This window comes from Haliotis asinina, chromosome 3, assembly GCF_037392515.1.
Source record: "Haliotis asinina isolate JCU_RB_2024 chromosome 3, JCU_Hal_asi_v2, whole genome shotgun sequence".
NCBI classification, from domain to species: domain Eukaryota; kingdom Metazoa; phylum Mollusca; class Gastropoda; order Lepetellida; family Haliotidae; genus Haliotis; species Haliotis asinina.
This window is the reverse complement of record NC_090282.1, coordinates 33,405,424-33,431,610: the sequence shown is the minus strand read 5'-3', so window position 1 is coordinate 33,431,610 and position 26,187 is coordinate 33,405,424.

The window sequence follows — 26,187 nt, the reverse complement described above, 5'->3', positions numbered from 1 at the left end:
AAACGTGATTAAACCACAATGCAAATAGTTATATGTTATTTAATTACCTTTTTCAGAAGCTGTTGACGTTTCTAGATACATATGTATTCCACCGATATGCATTAGGTTCCTCGTGTCTCATGTCTTCGTTTTCTTTTAAGATATTAAGAGTGAATGACATCGTGGGTTATTTCTTGAATTGTAGATGGCTCAAAAACATGATACTTACATACATAAGAAGTGTATAGACAGCAAAACAGGCCAAATGATGTCAGTGATATATTTCCGTCGTCAGCGGAGCAATACATCGTACCAGATTGTTTGCATTTGGCTCATAAGCATTCCAAATGATGTACCTTGTATATGATTTTTTAGATATTATTTATGAAAATGTTATTGACATGCCTGTTTAGGCAAGTCGGCATGAACACCAGTTACTGTGTCTTACTTACATGTGTCTTACCTGATGGCCTTTTCAATAACTAGAAAAATAAAGCGATCATGTTGCCTCAGGTACATTTTCGTTACATGTCCTTGATTTGGTAAGGATATGGCGATGAGGTAAGCATGCCACTATTCACCTGAATTGATGCAAATGTGTTTGTATCAAGTGTATATAAACACAGTTGATCCCTATATGTGAGACAAACTATTTAGCTAACCATACTTTAGGTTGATCGTCAGTTATGCAATACACAGAGACCTCTGTTACATGGCAATATACTTTGACAGTGTTGTAATTGCATACCATTCGGTTTATTCTTATCATCGTTGTTGTTTCACACGTACACATATAACCAACTGTTTCCAAGTTCTTTCTATTCACTTGACGGAAGAGTGTGAATATATTCGCTGACATCTTTAAATTCCCTCCCTTGTCAATCCTTAATGTCGCACAAATGCCTTGATTGCATTGATATTACCATTTCTATATTGCAGCTATCTCTTACAATATTTCGACTGGATTTTAATCCCGGTCTGTTGTGTGGTGCCATTGATGTGAATTATACAATACAATGAATTATTTTAACATCAGTTGCTTTTCTTTCTGGATTAACGTTGCTGAAATAATCTTGTTTTATGATGAAGAGTATATAATAGAGTTTCAATCCACGGAAAGACCATCGACTGGAAAGCAAGACTACTTTGAATGTTTAATATCATAATTATTTCAACACTGAGTGGACTAATGATAGCAAGAAGCCCTTTTCACACTCATAAGTTCACTGGCCCTTCTGAAGGGAACTGCCAAGATCCCAGTTAGAATTAGTCTTCAGTAACCCATGTTTGTTGTAAGAGGCGACAACGGGATCGGGTTCAGGCTCGCTAGCTTGGATGGCACATGTCATCGGTTCCAAAGTGCATAGATTAATGCTCTTGATGTTGATCACTGGATTGTCTGGTCCATACTCGATTATTTACAGACCGCCGCCATATAGCTGGAATATTGCTGAAACTGAACTTACTCTGCGGGTTTACTTTGATCCTCTATTTAGATCAGTTGCTTACTAAGAACAGCCTTGCTGGGAATCCCCGTGTTCTATTCATCTATCTTTTCTTGTAGCTTGGTCTTAGACGAGCGAAAGATAACAGCACTTTTCAAAGGAGTGTGTCTGATTGTTCTTCATGTCATCCAGTCATATCTCGGATTACGTACACGGTCGAGTCTAACATTAAGAATCCCTTGGGGAACGGTGTAAGCCTTGTAATCCCATATTGTCTGAGTGTACAAAATATATCTTATACAGTATGGTTCAAAATTATTGAGAATAGCTAAAGCATTTCATATTATTAAACGAGAACAAATCAGATAAAATTGAATGTATTGTGAAAGTGAACTGACCTTTTCATGTTGTGTAGGTAACAATTTAATATTTTATCAAGTTTCCTTGAGCTTCACGGCACAGTCTAAGACGGGTAGGCATACTTCCTATCAGAGAGGTTAGTGTCTCGTGAGTTATACTGTCCCAGTATCGGACCACTTCTCTCTTCATGTCTTCAATTTTTGTCAACCCCTTTTGATTCACACATTCCTTCATCATCCCCCAAATGTTCTCAATGGGATGTAAGTCAGGACTATATGCAGGAAATGGTAATGCAGTCACATTTTTCTCCTGAAACCACTGCTTGGCATGTTTTGCGGTGTGTTTAGGATCATTATCTTGCTGCAAAATCCAGTCATTTCCATAAAACACATGTGCACTTGGAAGGAGAAAATTATCTAATATGTTAGTGTAGCGTTGACTTGTCAGATTTCCCTCAAACACACACAGCGGGGTCGTTCCTAATAAGGATATCCCTCCCCATACATGAAACTTTGGGCTGTATTTAGGTCGTCGATACAACGGTGCTGACGCAGACTTTGTCCATATTTTCACATTATTGGGATATACCCATATTGAGCTTTCATCAGTAAAAATCACATTTTCCCAGTCAAAGTTTTCATGTGCCAAACACCACTCAAGACGCCTGTCTTTATGTTCTTGTTTCATGAGAGGAGAAGGAATTCCAGTCTTTTTCTCCCATCCAAGATCAATCAAATTTCTTCTAACTGTAGATTTTGATACAACTGTTGATCCCCTTTCTATCATTTCATACCTGATGTTGGAGATGCTTGCCCTTTGCTTTTTAGACGCTAAAATTCCCAGCCGGACGCGATCTGAGAAGTCCAATTTTCTGGGTCTCCCTGCTCCTTTCTGGTGCCCCAAATCCTTTCCCTCTTTAAAATTCTTCCTAATCCTATACACAGTAGAAAGAGGAGTTCCTGTTCTCTCTGCCAATGTATTTACATCATCAATTCCTTGATTACACAACTCAAAAATCAACCTTCTTTTATCTTCAGCAGACATTGTTGACAGTGCTGAGGAAAATGACGTCTGCTACAAATTCAGGGGAGGTAACTCTAATTGTACTATACTCAGTAGGCCAAGAAGAGTTACCTCCCTTATACCATTACTTAGTTTTAAGTATCAGTGAATCAGTTGAGGTGTTAGGATAGCTCAAAGTAAGAAGAAAAATTCTCAATAATTATGAACCAGACTATATATTGCGCTTTTTGTGCATTGATAGACATGAATCATACATGGTCAGTTTGATGCTACACAGTCAAACTGACATTCGAAGAAATTCAATTTTGAAATGATAGGGTCGTTGGTGCAATTACCATTGTTGACAAGATAGGATTGGTGCATGGAATCACAGATCCGAAAGGCTGCCATCTGCTAATGCATTACTTGTGACGTTAGAACATATATAAATATATCTCCACTAGAACATCTGTATTACATTACAATCAAATGTCACTGAAATAATATTTACTTCTACCTGATAGAGATTTTAAAAACAATACACATCATGTTTAATCATTATACATATATCAAATGAAATATTAAATGTCAATACCACGTGATGGCCAGTGTCGCTTTTCTACCGAAATGGATTCCATTTTAGCAAAATGTTATTAAATGAGTCACTAAAATTACATTAATGATCAAACCACACTTTCCGAAGACAGAATCTTGGAATGGATGTCCAGTGGTCAGTCTATTTGTGTCTATCAGTCCACAATTTTAAAGGGTTTTTTTCAGACAATAATTAACAATGCGGAATCAAGTTATTGCATTCTGTCTTGAGATATCAGACCACTGATCGATCTTTACATCTTTACGTATGTCATTATTTATAATGCAGTTTCAAATAACAACATATTCAAATAATCAGAATCTCTGGGGTTCTTTATTAATTTTTTTTTCAAAATTAAAGAATCAGTTGAGTATGGTGTAACCTAGTCTCGAGGACTGAGTGATTGCTATAAATATAGCTATTTTAAACATTATTTTTACATTATATGCCATCTCACATAATACATCGTGTTATAAATGCATTGGTGAAAGTATGACACGGTTTTCTTCTTTCACGGCAGCATACAATCAAAGTCAGGTAACAGCTCAACACAGGCGAAATAACTAAAAACATATGACCCACAGACATCCTTCTGGGCAATTCCCATCTATTTCAATGGCAGAAGAGTCTTTGAAATTGCCGCAGACAGTAAACATTAAGCATAACATTGGTAAAATCGAGCAATGATTGTGAAGTGTACGCGAGCATGAAATCACGATGCTTTGAAGTAGGCATGCAACTTCGACTAGCAATCAGTCGACCAACCTCATAGTATTAAATTCTATTAAATTTGCAGACAACACGAAGAGAAGGTCCTTTTCTGGCCATGAAGTGTTCCATTGATTTCCTAATTCGATGGGTTTAGTTGCTGCTCAGAGGTGACTGCACAATAGAACCAACACTGAAATAATGTTCAAAGCGGTGTTAAACACGTTGTACGTGGTTTTTCATATTAGCATATCTACATGTTGTTTTCGTATCAAATTAACTACCTACAATATCGATCCAGTGCATAATAAAGCATAAAGAATTGGAAGTATTGGGAACAAAAGTACATAAGCATCTTACAATACTCTCATGAAGGCAACAGTGTGGTGTAGGTAGAATCCGTAAGGCTGCTTCCATTTTGTCCAGATCTGTTTTTCTTCCTTTTCGTATGGCATAGATACGAATCAAGCAAACAACATACCAGTGTATTACAGGATCAGTATGTGTGAGATTTTGTGCAAATGGTCAGTTCTCTCATTCAGTATCGTGAGTGTTGATGTAGCCTTTACAACGATGACGTGTACACAGGTATTTGACCAAAGCCTAGGGAATGTTATTCCATGTCTGAAGCAATGCTTGTCCTAATTCAGTTAAAGCCAATGGCTGACTCTGGGCTTGACGTAAACGTTATTCCTTGTCACCCCAAGCACCCTCGATTGGGGACAGGTCCTGAGAAACAGCAGGCGGGGGAGTACTGGGGTGTTCTGTTGTCTCAGGAATCAGTCACAACATGTACGACATATGGACCGGTATTATCTTGCTGAAGCTTGAAGGCACGTCAGATTGTGAGTAACAATGACAAGTTGTTAATGCTGTGTCCACCAAAACTTCGATGTTGAACAATGCATCAGCAACATCAGCATACCGTTCACCTCGCCCTCTGTTCATCCTTGTCCTGTCATCTGAGATGTTCAGATGAAATCTCGACTCGTCATTGAATAAAACACGATCCCAATTTTGTCTCCAGTTCCTGCTGTCTACACCAACCAAGACGTGCATCTTGGTGACTTCGTTGGAGCAAAATTGGACGTTTCGCAAGCTGTCGTAGATGGATGTTATGTGCCCTCAGTCAGTTCCTTACTTTCCTGGAACTGATTGGACGTACGCCAGGCATGGTCCGAAGAGTCAGACTGGATTTCTTAGATGGGTCAGCTGAACGTTCTTGTCTTGTTGACGTGACGTATGTTTATAACTTCCAAATAACTTTTATTCATTTTTCATTACGCAGAGATACTTTTTGTTTCATTCGGACATTAGCCTGTCAGATGGTAAGTGAACTCACAGAATTATTCTGATACGAAAGAACTAGATCCAGAGGTGTGTCAACGGCTTCATAGAACACCATTCTTAAAACGATGGTAGGCAATGCATTCTATGTAATAACCTCAGTGCGTACGGTCCTCTTTAATAACCCCAGTGCATACGATCAGTGCATATGCATTCTTGAATGTAAATATACCCATATAACTCTCTTCACTGGCACGTCAATCATTGTCCATGTTCATACGTCCAGATGTATTTAGGCATCTTCCAATGAGGTACAATATAGTTAGATGTTGAAATTATGGAAGAGATTATAATATAATATAATCTTTAAACTGCCCCTCTTGGCTATTGGTGGGAAGTTCAACCGTCAGGTGGGGCTCAAGATCTGTTCACTAATACAGGAACTGTCATGTGTGTACGAATCCTGTATAGCGCGAGAAGACCATTCCGCAGTTCAAGATTAATTTCCCCTCAGACACATTACACTGTGTTCTGACCAGACTTCGTCCTAACCTATTAATGCCGAGCACAGTAAAAAGGCTGCACTGGTGACAAATAGTCAGCTGACATTATACAACATACAGCTGCTATGAAACTGTGGATTCGTCAAGTTGAACACTGAAGCAAGGTGTGAACAGTTTTGGGTTTTTCGTCTTTATGCCCCAGTTTAACATGGATCCAACACGCATCAACGTCCAAAACCATTAGACATATCTGTAAATATATTTTGTTTAAAATGACCACTTTTAAAACACAGATCCTCGGCTCTCTTGTCATACGCTTTCTCAGCGTCAACCTTTTTCATCTGTTTGATTGCCTGTGTTTTGGCATCAAATCTGTAAATCTATGCTGTTATGCTGAACTTCTTACCGGCCTTCTTGGCATAGAATCTTGGTTGGAATTACCATCTGTGGTTGGTCTGATTTCTTGAACATGCAAGTACTTGGTTAGGATTGGTTTCAGTAACTCATGCTTGTCGTAAGAGGATGGGAATGGGATGGTCAGCTTCGCTGATTTCATTAACACATGTCATCGTTTCCCAGTTGCGTAGATCGATGCTCATTATGTTTATCACTGGGTTGTCTGATCCAGACTCAATTATTTAAAGACCGCCACCGTATAGCTGCAATATTGCTGAGTGCGGTGTAAAACTCATTAATTCATACATTCTTGGACATGCCACGACCTAGAGATCATGGATTTTGATAACAGATATTTGGGTGACTCTAAAATACCAAACGTGTCAGATTTTCGATCGGCAAGATAACACAGTAGTTGCACGAATATTAAAGAACATTACATTACCATTATTTTGTAAGCATTCCTTGTAAGCTTTGGCACAATGATGATATCAAGATTCTTTAATTCTTTTTTGTTAATAATAGTTTTTGTAAGTAGAGTGGTGGTTACAGACACAAAGTCAGTGAAATGTGAGTCTAACCATATCGAGACGCATTACAGTATCAAAAAGAAGGTTATCAATAGCACCAAATAGCGCATCAATACAGCATGCTGAAAAATGTTCTTTATTTGTAGAAACAGGGTCAACATGGATTTGTCTTAGTAAAGGGAAAGTGTGACTTACACGCGTGTGAATGTGTAAGGTTGTGATGGTAAGCGACTGTAGAAGTCCGACAACAGGGAAATCAATGAGAACACAAACGGTCATGCACATGTGAATCTATAATGTTGGAACAACCCTAGATTAATGTTGCAAAGCAAAAATCTAAACCATATTTTCTTCTAAGTCATGAGGGCCAGTTCTATTGAGAAAGCCTTTTTCCATTCTTGTGACTGAAAGAACGTTCAATAAAGAATATTCAATTTACTGTGAATTCCATAATACTACTAACACAGGCTAATATTACATTTGGGTACTGGCCGTGTATATAAATTGGCATTAGAACCAGGGAACTCTGTAGTACCCTTATTTTACACCTCCAACAGGTTGACCACGAATGGGCCTTAGTCTGAGTCTGCCATTATATTAGCATTTTGTTTGCTTCTACGAAACATAGAACATTACATGCTACGTTGAACTTTTGATCATTTCTACACATCTGAGGGAGACACAAAACTGTGACAAAATACTTGTAAACCAGGACTAATTATAAATCTGAATCATTTATATTTTCTCATGGCTAACTTTACGTCTATACTTCTCTATATAAGTACACTATAGGTTTGTGAAAACTGGCACAACAGACAGCACAATAAATAAGACTTAGTAGGCAGCAGTATGTCTTCATTGTCGAAACATCATTGGAACATCCCCAATTTCGTAATGCCCGTGAAAGGCAAAGTGAGATTAGCCGCTGTACTGTGCTTCATTTTGCCAATATTCCAGCCATATAAGCAGAGCTGAAAACTGTGCAATAGCCTAAATAACCCTCTAAACTCATCATCGACGTCACTCTAGGGAAAAGAACATATTTCATCCTTATTCTGATCACAGTGACGTGCACGTGTTCGTCTTGTGGGAAGGAAATCAGGAAGTTGAAGAGTCCCCAGAGTTTATGTTGCCACGGTGTGTTTACACCGACTGCTGTCAATATATTGATCATCTTCGTGAAATACACTCTCTTTAAGAATGATCTAAGCTGACATATTCATCTCTCGTTCGGCGGTTCAGACACTGGTGCTCCATACAGAATCAACTTTGTACAGAGTAAATTTGCTTCAGGATCAATCCGTAAACTCTTCCAAAAATGTATTTACTCACCAAAGCATGCAAAGAGGATTTTCAATCCCCAGCAGACAAAACACAATGTTTTTGTTTTAGCGTGTAGAAATATGCTACAAATGCGATAATAGATTGGTAGGGCTCTTGGAAACCCAATTTCATAAATAAAAAAAACACGTTAATGTAAACATTGCTACCATACGAGAGAATGGAGTCTGTGTGTACATTTCACACCATATTTACGTGTCTCATTCATCTCGCGTTCGTTCGGCGGTTTAGACACTGGTACTCCATACAGAATCAGTTTTATACAGAGTAAATTTGACTCAGCATCAATTCGTAAATTCATCTGAAAAACGTATGTACTAAACAAAGCATGCAAATAGGATTTTCAATCCCCAGCAGATAAAACACAATGGTTTTGTTTTTGCGTGTAGAAATATGTCAAAACTTTGATAATAGAGGGGTTCAGTTAGAAACCCAATTCCATAAATAGAAAAAGACGTTAGGGCAAGAACAGAGTCTGTGTGTACACACTCTGTCTGTTTTAAGTCCACGTCTCTATGTATTACTCCTAGTTCCTCAAGTCTATGTTTAGGTGTTTGTGGCAAGCATTGTGAATAATGAGTAAAGGGCCAAGACATGCTTATTCGTTTCGCGAACACTTGGTGTCAACACGGACTGCGTGTGATCTTTTCGTATGCTCTTTTCGGCTGGTTTTCCCTTAACACACAAATGGATTCTGTTTCTGAGGAAAACCAAGAATGAGTAATAAGTCACTATTCTCTTTCGTTGCAATCTATATTTGGTTCGTGTAGAGTAACGTTTGTACATTAAAGCTTGCACATCTCAAGAAGCCAGGAAGGAATTATAAACGGCTCTCGTTTTCGCGCATTACAGTGTGTCATTATTTGGCATATTTATAAAGTTGCTTTATACGCTGTTCTAAAAAGGTAGGGGTTCTTGAATTTGTGGGAATATCATTTGGCATTATATAGTAAATGGATCCTGTAAGACGTTTTTTTCTATTTTGCTGACGTGAACATGGTCGGGTCAAAATTTACAGTGAAACGTATTAGCTTGCAGCGCTACATTTCCGTGATAGAAATCAGGCTAAAGGTATTTGGAGACCCTCTCAACTTTTGGTTCCCTTTAGTTCTCATAACACACGCAATAACTGATTGTTGCAAAATGTTGAACAGAACATTTGTTCTCAGTGTACTGCATAGGTTGTTTTGGCTTTTTCAAAATTTCAAAATTAATTTTGGAAGTTTCAAACACTACTTAGTTAAAGATTGTTTCCAAAGTAATTGAATTGATTCTGCTATATGACTGTGGAGGGAGAAGAGGTTTGTAAGCAGGACACAAGGGAAATCATTAGTTCGTTGTTATTTCTGTCCAAGTCTCATAGCTGATATGGATTGCCTGCCACACATGTAAAGACCATCGCCAAGGAACATCTTCTGCATGATGGCAATGAGGTGAGGATAACCAACATCAATATTTGTGGTCAGTGGGAATATCCGACGAGTTGAAAATAATTGGAGCTGTGATTCTCTTAGATGGCATTTATGACAGTGATATGTTACAGCCCGTCGGGTATTTGTACATGTCCTCAGATACTACGCTCAGATGTTGGATATTTGAGCACAACATTTTGCATCGTTCGCTCAGTTACTTCAGGCGAAATCAGTTATTCTCAGATTATGAAAGGTGGACATCATAATCAAAGCATGAAGTGGATGTTAAGTAATATCACTTAATACATAAAAGCTTATGTTATTAATGAATCCTGCACGTTTAACAATCGCAATATTTCACAGTGGTACGGAAACAGTGAATGATTGAGTACTTATTTAGTGTCGCATCGGCAATGTTTCAGCCACACGGTGACGAGAACAATCTAGTTTATATCAATTTCAAAATCAGTAAAGGTAGAATCTGAAAAACTGTCATCGACGGACAGTAAAAATCAAACATTTTCACAGGTATAGAAACTTTAAACTAGTAGGCTATCATTAAAATAAATCACTATAGACAGTACAAAATAACAACGGGCTATAAATCACCAACAACCGAAGGTAGATCACCATACTTTGGACCATGGGGACTTAAACTACCTTTGCTACCTGGATGGACCCTGGCTGGATTTTGCACCATACCACCAACCATTGGTCACAGAGGACAAATCTAGCCATAAATTGAAAGTACACACATTCTTCGATTTTTTTTAAGTGGCATGTTTAAATTAACTTGAAATGTGTTGAGACTTGTGTACCCTCTCAGGAGTACAGAAACAAAGATATTCAATTTCTCATTTTAACGGCGCTCTTTCACTGATTTTACTTGCTGGTGCCGATGATAGAGCTGTGCATACCTCCTACAGAGTCGTCAGGCACTGTGTTAGAGGAGACGTCCAATACAAATTAATGTGTTTTTGTTCTTGCAAGAAATTAGCCTAAACATTATCAATACTGCGGTTATCAAGTGTACAGGCATTATTGCCTAATCTTTTCATAATCTCTCATATAATAACTGTACATGAAATTCATACTTTTCCAAATATAGACCATTCCTATGGCAGTGAGGACAAATCCCATCAGCATAACTGATGATTATCATGTCTACCCAACTCATTCGCTAAACTGAAAATAGTATACTTACCTAAATTGAGGAATCTCATTATAAATGTTAATAAATACGTTGTCCTAGCTTTTCCCTTTTCTGTATTGTTGTATGAAAATCCGACACTTATCCCTATGTGTTGATATACCCTTGTAGCTTCCTACATATTGTGAAATACGACAGGTAATGGGGCACATGAATAAAAACCTGGATCTCCTTTCCGTATTTCATACACATTTTTGCCATTTGTCTTCGTTGATACGTAAAGACCCTTACAAGCAACCTAGATCATGATACTAGTGACCAGGGAGACGTACAGTACCTTTGCTACCTGCATAGACCCTAGTTGGATTTACATCATCCCTCAGCTGTTAGCAATTTAGACACATCTAGCCAAAATTTAAAATACACATATGCTACGACTAAGAACAGTGGAAAGTTTAAATTTACCGTGAATGTTTTTGGACTTACGTACCCTTTCAGGAGGACAATAATTTTACAATACTTCAACCCCCTTTGAGGGTACAGCCACCAACAATTCAAGTTACTAATCCAAACTTCCAATAATTAAAATACATCTTTTTACACAACACATTATTCAAAATTCAACCAAAAAAATCAATTTCTTTTAAAAACCAATAATTAAATGAGAACTAACGCTGGTAAAAAGATCCGTAATTGTTTTAACTGTAAAATACTTATCCCCTGTGATGGAGAATTCAACACAGTCAAGCAAAATATGCTTGATCTTGACTCTCTCATCACAAGGGATACAAAAACGAAGGTATGCATGAGTATACCTAGTATGGCCAATGCTACGCAAAATACCCTCTTCAAATCTGGACTGGAAGCCCAAGTAGGTATAACCAATATACGGTTTTATTTCATGTAATTTATTTGTACCTACTTAGGTGTCCCACTTCTTCTGCATCAGATCACGGATGTATGTTCTAATGCTAGCTTTGTAATCAGTGTATGGAATATGAAGTGGTGTCACAGATGTGTTGAGTGCTGCCTTAGCAGCAAGATCGGCCAGTGCGCTACCGGAAATGCCTACGTGGCTGTGTAACCAACAGAAGACGATGTGGAATTGGCCAGTAGCAAGATTATTATACAATTCAATAATTTCACTTTTTTAATAGGCTGAAGGCAAGAAAGAGAGTCGGAATAGATTATACATTGATTTCGTTTAGGGTGTCTTTCAATATATTTAAGAGCTGTTAATATGGCGTTAGCTTCTGCTGTAAAAAAGAACTGTTGTCTGGTAATCTAGAAGATATTGTTCTGGATCCAATGACAGTGGCACAAGCCACTGCACCACCGTCGTTGGACCCATCTGTAAATAAGGATGTATAATTGCTATATTTATGTTTTAATTGATTATATTCTTGTTTGTATTGTAATTGATTCGTTTCTGATTTTTTATAATTAAATGTAGTTAATGTCAGGTCCACTTGGGGCAAGCACCTCACTTCTACAGAGGTCCTTGTGGACTGACCATTCAAATTCATTTAGTAAGTTGGAATCAGTGACAAATCAAGAGCTGTATATGTTCAAGTGCCAGGATGTAAATATGTGTTTGTACCATCATTATATATACATAAATTATTATTCGAAATGAAATCCTCCAGAACCTGACCTTTTTGTGTTTGTGGTTACAGCACCCCAAATTGGGTTGTGCCCATTTAGATCACCCATGAGTATACATGGTTTGGGTAATTGATCATAGAGATTTCGTAGATCGGCCTGCATAAGAGTTGATGACGGTGGAATGTACACTGAACACAAAGTAACGTTCAAAGTAATTCGCACTTCAACCACTTGAAGATTAGTTTTAAATGTCAAAGGACTGTGAATAACATCATGTCATACAAGGATTGATAATCCTCCAGTGGCTCTATCACCAGGTGGGGAAAAGTAATTACATATAATTGTATATGCATTATATTGATATGTTTCTTGCAAGCAGAATGCTGATAGTGTAAAGTCTTGGACCAATAGGTGAAACTCATTAAGATTAGTCGTCAGGCCCCTGCAATTCCACTGAAAAAATATGAAGAAATTATTTCTTCGGGGGATTCATTGGGGATCTACCCCTTGATTTCCTTGAGGGCGACAAGCTATGTGCCCTAATTTAGATGTTTTCGGACACATCCGTGTCCTCTAAGGATCCGAACTTATTAAATGTTTGAAGGTGTCATTTGAACCTTTGGGGGTTCTGCTACATTGACATTTTTGTAAATCATTTCTGGTTTTGATTTCATTTTTGGTAAGATCTTTCCCATTATTTTGTGATTGACGTTTAGGTATGGGTGGTGTTGATTAGGACGATTGTTCTTGAGAAGATGACCGTGATTGAAATGGAGCAAGTGTTTTTGGAAGTGATACAGCTGTCTGGGTCGACTGGTTGGGTGTGTATATTTCAGGTTTCACTGTATCCACCCATGTCTGATCAGTTTGGCACACAAATGATGAAGTCGATACAGTTGCTTTGTGACTGACGGCAGAGGGTATTCTCGTAACTGAGGCATAAGAAGTGGTTTGGCCTGTTGGGGAAAGAACAAGTTTCTTGGCAACAGCAAAACTAATATTTTGCGTGAATGTAATTTTGTTTATATCCATTTGTTGAATCCAGATGGGACATTGTTTAGAGAAAGATGAGTGTGTCCCAGAGCAGTTTGCACATTTTTAATGTTGTCATTGCAATCCTCAGTAACTTGAGTTTTCTCACTGCAATGAGCGCATGTTACCAAGTCAGAACAGGTAGTGACACCGTGTCCATACTTTTGACATTTAAAACATCTCAGTGGATTGGGAATATAGGTATCAACACTGAGATTGCAATATCCTGCTCTAACCGATTTTGGAATGGTTGGTGAAGAAAAATGGAAAAGATAAGTATTAGGTTTTGTTTCAGAGTTTATTCGTGTTGTAAATCTTTTGACAAAAGTCACTCCTTGCTCTTTCATTTCTGACACGATATCAAGTTCCGACTTATCTCAAAACAGTCGATCTCTATCTCTGACAATCCCTTTGCTCGTGTTCAAGGTCCTGTGAGGGGAAATTGAGACCGGAACTCCAGCGACCAACTCAGTAGACATCAGGTTGGTGGATTGTTGTTTTCGACTACACTCTATAAGTAGAGAGCCTGAACGTAATCGTCTGACATTTCTGACCTCACCCGCAATACCATGTATACCTTTTGATACTGCAAAATGGTTTAATTTAATAGGTGATTTGTCAAGAGTTTCCATAACGAGAAATCGTGGCCAGTATTCGATTGAGGTTGACGGTCGAGGTTCAACATCATCATCATAGTCAAGCTGACGTTTGTTTCTTTTTAGAGGGGTTGTGTAAGCCATGGGTAATGTAGTATTGTTCATAATCTGAGCTCCCCACCCACCACGGTGTATCACAAGGACAATGCTAAAAACAAGTGGGCCTCCGACCAACACCAACACCAGCACCGAGGATATTCACATGCCATACTCTAGCGGAAGAATTATAAATTTCTAATCCCCCAGATTGACCCATGAGCCACCACCTTCCGGGTATAAGACTCTAGGCAAAGTTCAAGTACATATTATCATATTTCAGAATCCAAATAATTTCACTGTAATAATAAGTCCAAGTCCGCAAATCAAACAATTCCAAATGAGATTTGTGCATTGACATATATACAGTCCATACACAGGGCTTGGCATGACCAGCCGATTGGTTGAACCGGGCCCATTCAACCACCCGTCTAGGTGAAGTAAGGGTCGAAGGGGTGTGTTGAGCAAACGGAACGCGGTTACAGGCCCCCGGTGCCCTCCACCCCCAGACTCCCGTCCTCCACCGACACAGGACCGCAACCAACGGCAATCATGTTTTTACACAGTAATTAACCACACGGAATCAAGTTAACGCTCTCTTTCCTGAGAGGTTAGACCGATCAATCTTTACATGTATGTCATTATAAATGAAGTATGACAATTTCAGATACCAACACATTCAAACGGTCAGGTTTAATCTAGGTTTAGTTTAAGAGAATATCTCTTTGTTTGCTTCAAAACAATAAAAGTCAGTTCAGTATAGTGTATAATATTCTATATGTCTGAGTGATTGCATTATAATAGGTATTTTAAACATTATTTTTACATTATATGCCATCTTACATAATATATCGTGTTATAAATCCTTTCACGACAACATAAAATCAACATCAGGAAAAGGCCCATATCAGGCAAAATGACTAAATAATTATGACCCACAGACATCCTTCTGGGCAATTCCAATCTATTTCAATGGCAGAAGAGTGAAAAGAATTCTTTGAAATTGCCGCAGACAGTAAACATTATCGCAAATTAAGACCAACATTGGGTAAAATCGAGCAATGATTGTGAAGAGGACGCGAGCATGAAATCACGATGCTTTGAAGTACGCATGCAACTTTGACTTGCAATAAGTCGACCAACCTCATAGCATTAAATTCTATTAAATTTGCAGACAACACGAAGAGAAGGTCCTTTTCTGGTCATGAATTGTTCCATTTAATTTCGCACCGTACATATGAGAGTAGCGTTAATCAAGTATCAAAATAGCATTTAATGGTTCATGGATAGGATACCATCACTTTCGCCTCGTGGTTGTAGAGACACAACTTGAAACCACAGGGGTCCTAATCCGATGCGTTCAGTAGCTGCTCAGAGTTGGTTGCACAATAAAATAGTGTTCGAAACGGTGTTAAACACGTTTGTACGTGGTTTTCATATTAGCATACCCCCATACCCCTACAATATCGACCCAGTGCATAATGAAGCAGAACGAATTGAAAATATTTGGAATAAAAGTACATGAAGATCTATTAGTGTATGAATGCAACAGTGAGACGTAGCTAGAACTTATAACGTTGCTTCCACTTTGTCATGATCTTTATTTTATTTTCCTTCTTCATAAGGCGCAGATACGAAGTTGGCGGTCATGCAGAGATCATACTTGTGCACCACTGGAATAGATTCTGTGTATTATTTGATGTTATGCCATTTTTTTTATTGCTAAACGATGTTTTGTAATACTTTTCTGAATCATTGACTCAACTGTTGACAGAATAATATCGAAATCTGTACGACGAGACTCACGGCATCGTGACACGCCCTTGATGAGATTTGGTGTAAAAAGTCAATTCACGATTCCAGTATCGTGGGTGTTGTCCACTGGCGTTGATGCAGGCTTTACAACAACGACGTGTAGACGACACTGGGCGTTTGAAGAAAGTTCCGTGTCTTAAGCAATTGTCCCAATTCAGTTAAAGTCAATGGCCGATTCTCTGCTTGACGTAAGACTAGCACGCTCGATTGGGGACAGGTCCGGAGACACAGTATCCAAGGAAGTACCGGAATGTTCTGCTGTCCCAGGAAATCAATCACAACATGGGTGACGTGCAGACAGGTATTATCTTTCTGAAGCGAGAAGGCACGTCAGATTCCGAGTGACAATGGCAAGTTGATGTTATGCCACACCATAATGCTGTGTCCACCAAACCTTCGATGTTGAACAATGCCCACATCTGCATACCGATTACCTCGCCGTCTGTTCATCCTTGCCCTGTCATCTGAGCTGTCCAGATGAAATCTCGACTTGTCAGTGGGTCAAACACAATCCCAATCTTGTCTCCTCCACCGCAGATGTCTGCACCAACCAAGACGTGCATGTCGGTGAGGTTGTTGAAGTGAAATTGGACGTATCGAAGATGGTCGGGGATGGATGTTATGCACCGTCAGTCAGTTCTGTAGAGTTCTGGAACAGATTAAACGTCAGCCAGGGATGTTCCAAACTGGCAATGTGTGATCGGATTTCTTAGATGTTTCAGCTGAATGTGGTTGTCTTGCTGACGTGGCGTCATACATGAACGGTCGTTCAGAGGCAAATCTATCGTGTTACCATCTGTTGAAAATGTCTCCACAGAGCTGAAGCCATGTTTCGATGGACAAAAAATATGTCTGGCAACTTCATTTCGAGTGATTTCAGCATCCAACACACCCAAGGCGTGGAGGCTCTGATTTTCTGTCAAGCCTGGCATGACGTATGTGGTGCCCTTAAGTGCACAATGGTCTTAAGGCACAACAGACGTACACGCAGGCTAGGTTGAAATTAACGTATTTTCACAACAATCAGAGAACAATCGGGGAATAATTCTTCAGTTTTCAATACCAGATGTGTGAACTTTAGATGTGAAAAACATGCAAAAAGTTCATTAACTGTGCACAACATTCACGTGTCACGCGTGATACATGACGTCAAATTTCATGCCATGTGCTTAGTTACATGTTTATTTGGGGTTATTTTTTAACTTTCCATGTAACTTTTTATGCAATTTTATGTTATGCACAATTCGGAACATTGTAAGTAGGTGTTGATATTACGGAAGCATGGTATTAAAACAACATCTTTAAACTGCCCGTCTTGGCCATTGGTGGGTAGTTCAACCGTCAGGTGAGGCTCCAGAATTGTTCTCTAATATAGTAGCTGGAATGCGCGCGGGCGTGTACGAATCCTGTAGAGTGCGAGAAGACCATTCCGCAGTTCAAGATTAATTTCCCCTCAGACACATTACACTGCGTTCTGAACAGACTTTGTCTTATCCTATTACTGCCTAGCACCGTAAAGGGGCTGCACTGGTGACAAGTTGTCAGGCGGCATTTTCAACATACAGCTGCTATGAAACTGTGGATTCGTCATTGGAGTGAAGCAAGTCGTGAACAGTTTTTTGTTGGAACATATTCTTATCTTCTTTAATGCAATTTGAAAGGTCCCATCCAGCATTTAAAAGTCTTAAGGTACTTCAAGTGAGGTGGAATACATTTCAATACAATTTCACATGTAAAACGATATGAACGATATGTGGTTGGTTTTATGGGATTTGCTGATTTAAGAGTGACATCCCACTGAGATGATATTTTAAATCCCGAACTATCAAGAATCTTTTTAATAACGTTAGTTCCATTTAATTATTACATTTTTAAAAGTAATTACATTTGTTAAATACTGTGTAAATGAGGTAACTCAGATTGTTAGTGGCTTTACCCTCAAGGGGGGGTTAAAATATTGTAAAATTATTGTCCTCCTTGGAGGGTACGTAAGTAAGATTCAGAGTAAATTCAAACTTACCAGGCTTTTTAAACGTAGTGTTCTTGTTGTTTTAAGTTTGATTGACATTTCCCACAATCGCCAGCACTGATGGTGTAAATCCATTTAGGGTCCATGCAGGAAGCAAAGGTACTGTGAGTAGCCATGGTCCCTAGTATGGTGATCTACCATCTGTTGTTAGCGATCTATAGCCGGCTTTTATAAAAAAAAATTCCAAATAGTGATATCAGTGTTAACTTTCCACTCTAGTTTTAATTCTGATTGTGATATTCTAGTTGTTTTACCGTCCTTTGTCGATATGTTTTCATAATATACATATATTCAATTTAAGTGTTAAATGTTCTCGTCACGATATGGCTGAAATATTGCCGAAATGACGTTAAATATCAATACCCTCACTCACTGTGATGATATGTCCCAGTTCAACATAAATACCACACGCATGCTTTAACCCACAACGTCCGGCCGTTCTACGTATCTTTAAACATATTTATGGCCTCGTATGAAACACAGACCCTTTGTTCTCTTGCCACACACTCTGACATCTAAATCACAAATGTGGTTGATGGCAGACTTTGCAACAGAAGTACCCCCGCTGTCAACATCAATCTTCGTTTTTTTGATTGCCTGACTCATTTTGGCATCAAATCTCTAAATCTGTATATTGACACGTGCTGAACCTCTTCATGGCCGTCCCTAGTGCGGTGATCCGCCTTCTGTTGTTGGCGATCTATAGCCTGTTTATATATTATATTGTCCATATAATGATATCAGTTTTAACTTTCCTCGGTAATTTTAATGCTAATGGTGATATTCGTGTTGTTTTGCTGTCCTTTCGTCGACAGGTTTTATAATATGCATAGTCCTTTTCATTGTTAAATGTTCTCGTCACGATATGGCTGAAATATTGCCAATGTGACGTTAAATATAAACTCACTCACTCACTAACTCACTCACTCTTACTGGCCCTCATAGCATGGGCTGTTTGATGGAATTACCACTTGTAGTTGGCCAGGTTTCTTGCACTTGCACTAGTAGTGATCCGTGTTAGAATTGGTATTCATTATGCAGATCGATGCTCATAATGTTGATCAAGGGCTGTCTGGTCCAGACAGCCCTCCACCATATAGCTGCAATATTGCCGCGTGCAGTGTAAAGCTTAACTCGTTCACTCACTCACTCATTCTTGGACATGCCAAGATCTAATGATCAGGAGTTTTGATAAATATTTTTTGTGTCACCAAAATAACAAGATTTGTCAGATTTTCATCATTCCTTCCATGTCAGCTAGACACGTCGTGATATATCTGAACTGATATATCTGAACTGATATATCTGAACTGATATATCTGAACACATCTAGTTTATTCCCTCTAATCCGCCCTTTTGTCGCCGAAGTATGCAGTGAAATGCACAAGCCTGAAACAGTACGTTAACCTTTTGAATGCTATCCCGAAGATGAGGTATTTCGAAATCTGCTACTTTTAAGGCGCCTGGTACTTTCTCGTTGTCTGTAATCGTAAAATCTCTACAGCCACATGTAACCTGTGATTTATAGAGAGATTCGTATCATGACTACTTTGACATATGTACTGGGATATGAGGCGGCGGTGTGATTAAGTGGTAAAACACAGCATTGTAATATGGCAGTGTATCCTTTTTACACCGAACTGTGTAACGAATTGTAAATCAATACTCGATTTGAATAATTGTGACGTGGGATCATAGGGGTTCGGACGTCATCGCTTTCGGTTGCACTCAGTCGGGCTATAACGAGGAGGCCTGCATTACATGGACACTGTGAAGTCAAAAAATCTAAATGGCATTTAGGATAAAGTTATCTATAAACAGGTTAGAAAATATGTTTTGCTACTGTTTATGTGGTAATCGAAACTATAATGGGTGTTCTTAAGTGTCCAAAAACAGTAACACGAAATTATGTTAAAATCCTTCTTTTAACAAGACCTGCTTATATATGAGACACCGATATGTGTTGATAAATCAATACCCACGAAGTAAGATGTGTATTCTGTTTATCCATGACTCCTGCTGAAATATCAGTGATACTGCTACGTCTTCATTATTTGTCATTATTGTGGGTTGAATAAGGCACACGGAGTATGAACCTGCACTATACTAAACACGTCTTTTGGAGTTTTGCGGTTGGTGCAGTAGTTGGCTCATTAATGCGTTGTCTCGTCACTCGTCACTCGTCTTCAAATTATTTATATTCAAGTAAAACTGTTTATTCAACTATATATTGCAAATTAAACTACCCAGTATAACATATCGTTACAAGTTTAAGACAGTTTATAAAGTCATTACCTTGTGTATTCGACTATCCACTTACTGCCTTATTTGGCAGCTAGTGTTTTGCTGAATCCTTAAGCACAAGGAGGAACCATGTATGCTTTTCAGACCTCAGCAAAACCTAACCAAAGGTTTGAAAACCTTCACTCGACAGCCACTGTTTAATGTGTATTTCATATTAAGTCGCAGTTGTAGTCTAGGGAGAAGTCGCGAGAAGCTATGGTGTGACAGGTATTGATCCACCATGATTGCAAATGTGATTAAATTCATGATAATTGCAGCTGTTGAGTGATTTGTACCGGCAATTCATAACACAGAAAGTACAGTCATAATAACCTTGGATGGTACTGAAGACAAAATCTGGAGAAGACTCGTTTATATGAATGAGTGCCATATACCTGTCTATAACACGCCTGATACTTGTTATGGGTGAAAGCACCCGTGGTTCATTTTCCCTTAAAACAATTCCGCTGTATATATTTTTAATCACTTCGATAAAGATTTTTTCCTCACAATATCATGAAACAGAAAAGGGTGATGACTGTATGGGTGTCAGCTTCTTTATTGTGAGGACCGTGACGTTTTAGGGTATATTCCTTTTCATTCACCAGAGAAAGAAAACACTCGGAACCCAATACCTATAAAAATACTAGTATTTCTTTTTTCTGTATTATTAAAATGTATCATGATACAGTACTTGGACCCAGTACCACATGTGTCAAAACATTCTGAATTTAATGCCAGAGCAATATTACGGAAATGTATTGACATACTTCCAGGGGTATTGTCTAAACCAATCTTTGGTATATAGAGCAAGGCTTAATTCATTCAGCATTCTGTGACATAAAAGTTCCCTTGGCAGATTAAACGAACGACCAAAGGGTGCAGTCATGAATAGCAGCCAGGTTGGAATCCTTTGAAGTTGGCGTTTAATCTTCTTTGTAGGCGACAGCCACCAACTGTTAATATATTCCATTAGGTACGCTCATAGTGCATTGAAAGAAATGGTTCTTTTCAGACTATTTCCGGCTCGTACCAATTACCCAATTAGAAAAAAAACGTCCAGACCAAGAGTCTTAGTGATTTCAAGAAATTGCAGTAACCAACCGTTAGCCCTGAGGGTTATACCTTCCTCTTGTAAGACAGAACCCCTAAAGAGCAATTTTTTGCCACTAATATGGTAATGTCCCCGGCCGGTAAAGAAAAATGAAATATTGAAAACATTTTAGTACTTTATATTTTGCCATACACAAGATGTCTGAAATGACTGTTGTTCGCACAACGTCAACATAATTGGAGACATCGGGTGCAGTGTTTTAGGAGATATCGCGTGCACATGAGTTAGAAAAGTGGACAAAGTGTCACTGTAATCTTGAAAATGAGTTCAACGTCACCCAGATCGACTGGAGTCTGCGCAATCCCCCAATGAAGGTTGCCACTAAATCTGTAGACTTTGGGTATAACAGTCCATAAGTCGAATAAACAAGTTTCAAAAGTGGTCAGAGTGTCGTGGTGAACATTGGGTCATGGTCACCAAAATCAGGTGGCGTCTGCTTAATCTCTCAATGTAGGCTGTCCTCAAATGTGAAGACACCGGGTGCAACAGTTCATGAGATAAATAAGAATCTGGACGTACATACGGACGGACGCTGCTGAATACATAATCCCCTGTTCCACGTTACGGCGGGGGACGAAAACTCACGTGGATCGTGGTCAAATTGACTCAGTATTTCTTTGTAGGCATAAGTGTCCTGTGAGAGTTGGTGAGTGAATTTAGCAGGACAATGCTGGACAAGGGCAGGAAAATTATGATATATTCATCAGTGAAATTGCGAAGTTATTTGTTTCTGTATTAGCAGTTTGGACCAGTTATTAATCATGGTGAATAGTCATACGGCCAAAAAAATTATTAAATATGAAGATGATCAGTAAGAACTTGGACCTGGAGATTTCTGCACAAAACCATAGGTTATAAATACCATTTTCACAGACAAATGACAATCATATTTCTGGCAAGTATATTACACATGAAACCCTTTACCGACATCGTTTTCTTAACAAATGTGTATGCCGTTCCCCTGTTAGTTAATATCAGAGGAGTTCGGTAGAAACCAGTCAAAGACCAAACCTCACTGGAACAATATCCAAATTCTCAGCTGTGTATTCCCACTTCCCGATCGTTTGGGAAGTGTATTTTCCAGCAACCGCACTAAACATTTCAGACATGTGCATGTGTCAATATAACTGCAATTGTATGATTTCTGTCATTTCCATCTTTGATTTCCAGTAAACCAAGTGCATTATTTTAAGTATTTGCTTTTACACTGTGGAATCTGTTTCGTCGGGTAATTGAGACTAGTGATTCTCTGGCGCTGATGTACTAAATGTCAAACACCATACATCGTGATCATAATGAAATCCCAAGAAAACATGTGTTACATATATCAAAAGGACTTAGCAGCTCTTCTCAGGTTCCTGGGGATGGGTTTCAATGTTAATGATACAAGTTTCCTATTGCTCGTTAGATACCCTCGATACAAGGTTAGACGTGGCCTAGGTTAGAGGGGTGAAAATGCAATGTGGTCTTTGACAGTTGTTGAAGTAAATAATCATTAATCCCTTTCTCGTTCATGGTCTCAACTTTCAGATCTTCTGAAGCTGACATGATCACCCTTATACTGATAGGATTTTGAGACGTTATATATGGTAGTGAAGAAAATGTAGGTGGACATATCCATTTACAATGTATTTGATACACTAGGGTACATGATTCATGATAACAATTTATGCATCATTTCTCCCCTGGTGGGTAAACTGTTTATTGAATGTGCAAGGTTGTTTTCGGTGAACATTTGAAAGTTGTTACTGACGCCACTTTGTTCTTGCATGTCTTCTGACAATCCAATAACCAGGTCGACAAACTGTGGGATGGCTCTCGTAAAGAAGAACCGCAATTCCGTTCTCATTAATAATACACCGCCTACGCATACTCTCTGATTGTAAGAATGAATGTGTATGAATACTCGTACCTTCACGACACTAATGTATCAAAACCGTTCCCCAAAAAAGTACTCATATCTCTATGATATGTCACGATACTATTATATGGAAACATTATAATTCACCAATACGCCAACCTGAATATGGAGGTCAGAGTAGTTTTATGTTAAAGCATTACGGAAACCAATAGACTTTTCTCCATGCGAAGATCACTTTTACATGATAGCATGTTCCAGTTAGCGTCGTCGGATTTCCAACTTACATTGGCTGTCTCATACTGTGAAGATGCGGTCAGAAACTATATTTATTTTATGTCCCGGAGAGGAAAAAGGTTTTGCAAACGGATGGTTTACAGTGCAACGTTCTGCATCCCGCCCTGTATCAATTACTGACAGAAATACCAGACGATCGTGTTGCAAGATTAGAAAACATTTCGTTATTAAACTTGAAGACGTTCCTCCGAGATGTTGATTTTTAGAATTATAGACTTCTTTCTCATTGAAAGGATCCGTGTTTGCACACTCATCTATTTACGGTTTGAGCAGCTTTTTCTTGACGTTCCAGTTGCCCACGATGCTGGAAAAAGCATGCAGTCTGAGTCAAACCAGACACTTTCACAGCCATGCCGTGATTCAACTACAACAAAACCGTAGTGTTCAAAAAGTCGAACTATTTAATAAACTCAACTGACGCAACACCCATTTCACTACCCACTCGAACCTGTATTGACTTTGACTGTTAAACTTACGCAGGATTTCTACATTGTCAACGTTGACCATTTTAATCATCACCGAACACTTTCACTTTCCTAGCCATTGTTTGCTCTATAGCTCATTTCACACTTAGTCCCATCTATAGACACACAGTCAGCGGTAATTGAGTGATTTAGGAGAAGCTGTTTGCAATCTTTAAACATACTTTGAACCCCGTGAAATAGGACGTGGAAAATAAATCACAATTACTGCCCCACACTAGTCCACAATTACAGGGTGTGTAAATCACAAGAAGAAAAGAATCAATAATGCCACAGGACGATACATTATCCCGACGAGATCCCTTTTTTACTGAGGCCAATGTTGCAGTCATTACTCTGATATCATCTTCGCAGGTTCACTGAAATAGTTGCAGATAATCAGGTTAACTGCATCTGTAGTATCATGGTTTTGACAAGACGGAATCAATTAATCAGATACACTGTCTATTAATTCTACTATTTGCAACCTTACGACATCTAGGGCCACCTATAAACCGCCACCTATTATTATCTGTCTGACCTTGACCGACGTAACAAGTTATTCAACTCAGGCGTTCAACAGCACGGAGGGTTAAAACCACGAAATTCTTTGAATGTTTCCCAAATGCTGAAGTTAAAAAGCTCAAGAAACAATGTATAATTAAGTTTATAAATTTAATGGTGAAGGGGTACATTTATTCGCACCGTGGCAACAGTTCACAGTAACTGTGTGCATTGGATTTAACAGTATGACGCCGTATCAGGTCAATGTAGGAAGAGACTCAAGGTGATGCGGGCATCTCCTGTGAGTGTACGATAAAGTGCATTTCTTCGCTGGACCTCTTCGGAAAATTACACTAATATCAAATGTTTGTCGGCTGTGCATTTGCTGTGTACCATACACTGTAGCATAATTTGTAATATTTCTATGCTGCATAGTATTGGAATGTGTTTATATATACTATGGATACTGAGAGCCACCAGTACGCATTCATAAGCGCTTAGCTTCTGCAGTTAGTACTGGTTCAAAGTAATGCCTTTACACTGCATGGTAAATTCCTGTACATGTATTTATATTAAGTATGGAAACACTGATCCACCACTATTAACCCATTTTCATACCCGTGTCTGCTTGGTAGTTGTAACATGATATCCGGATAATATACATATATCTGAAGAAGTGTATGCATCATTGCCCATGGCCTCTTTATTGGAAAAAATCTGTCTTTCTGTCTGCTGTGTACCAGATAACTGAAGTCCGAAGTTACGTCTTGGAGGGGTGCTAGAAACCTGTAATCGTTTTTTCGAACTAAAGCAGCTTTGCTCTGACATTCTTGGTTAGTCAATATCAGTCTCGGGTTTCAAAGGGTGATTTATCACTTGGAGCATTTGAGTGTGAGTGAGTTTAATTTTACTTAGCAATATTCCAGCTATATGGCGGCAGTCTGTAAATAATCGAGTCTCGACCAGACAATCCAGAGACCAACAACATGAGCATCGATCTGCGCAATTGGGAACCAATGACATTTGTCAACCAAGGCAGTGAGCCTGACCACTCGATCCCGTTAGTCGCCTCTTACAACAAGCATAGTCGTCTGTTATGGCAAGCATGGGTTGCTGAAGGCCTATTCTGTCTTCTAACACAAACATTCATACTAATAACAATTGATTAAAATTACCTCACTAATTGTGACTGATTACTTTTCGGCAGCGTGTTTAGATGATTTTGTATCAAGTTAGTAAGGTTTCATAGTGACAAAGGAAACATTTAAGCACGTGTGTCTGCAATTTACCGTTCACACTGCATCTGAAAATGACATTTAATTATTATAAAAGATATTACAGTGCCATTTCTGTGGTCTTTATTGGTCTTTTTCCAATATGTCTCAGATGTATGTATTGGTTCAGGTAATTAGTAACGCAAATGATTTGTCTGGGTAGAAATATGTATGTCAATTAAAAAAGTATCGACAAAGTGCGGGAAACGAAATGAGCAGCCAGGTGTGATCGAGGCGACGAAAAACGCCGACATGAAATGAACGTACAACGTATATTGTTTGGAAATGAAAACAGTGGGTTTCATCACAATTGTACAACATGTAAAAGGCATTGCAATGCTTTGATAGAATCTCAAAGCAAACTCAGCAATCGGCCAACTGCTGACAGGCCATCCGGTTCTGGTTGCAGCCAAAAACCATTACAGGGTTATGGATCTGTTGTCATACGAAGGAGTCAAGTATTAGAACTTCCAGAACTGGTTCACGTCCAGTTCAGTTTTGAAGGCATATATGTA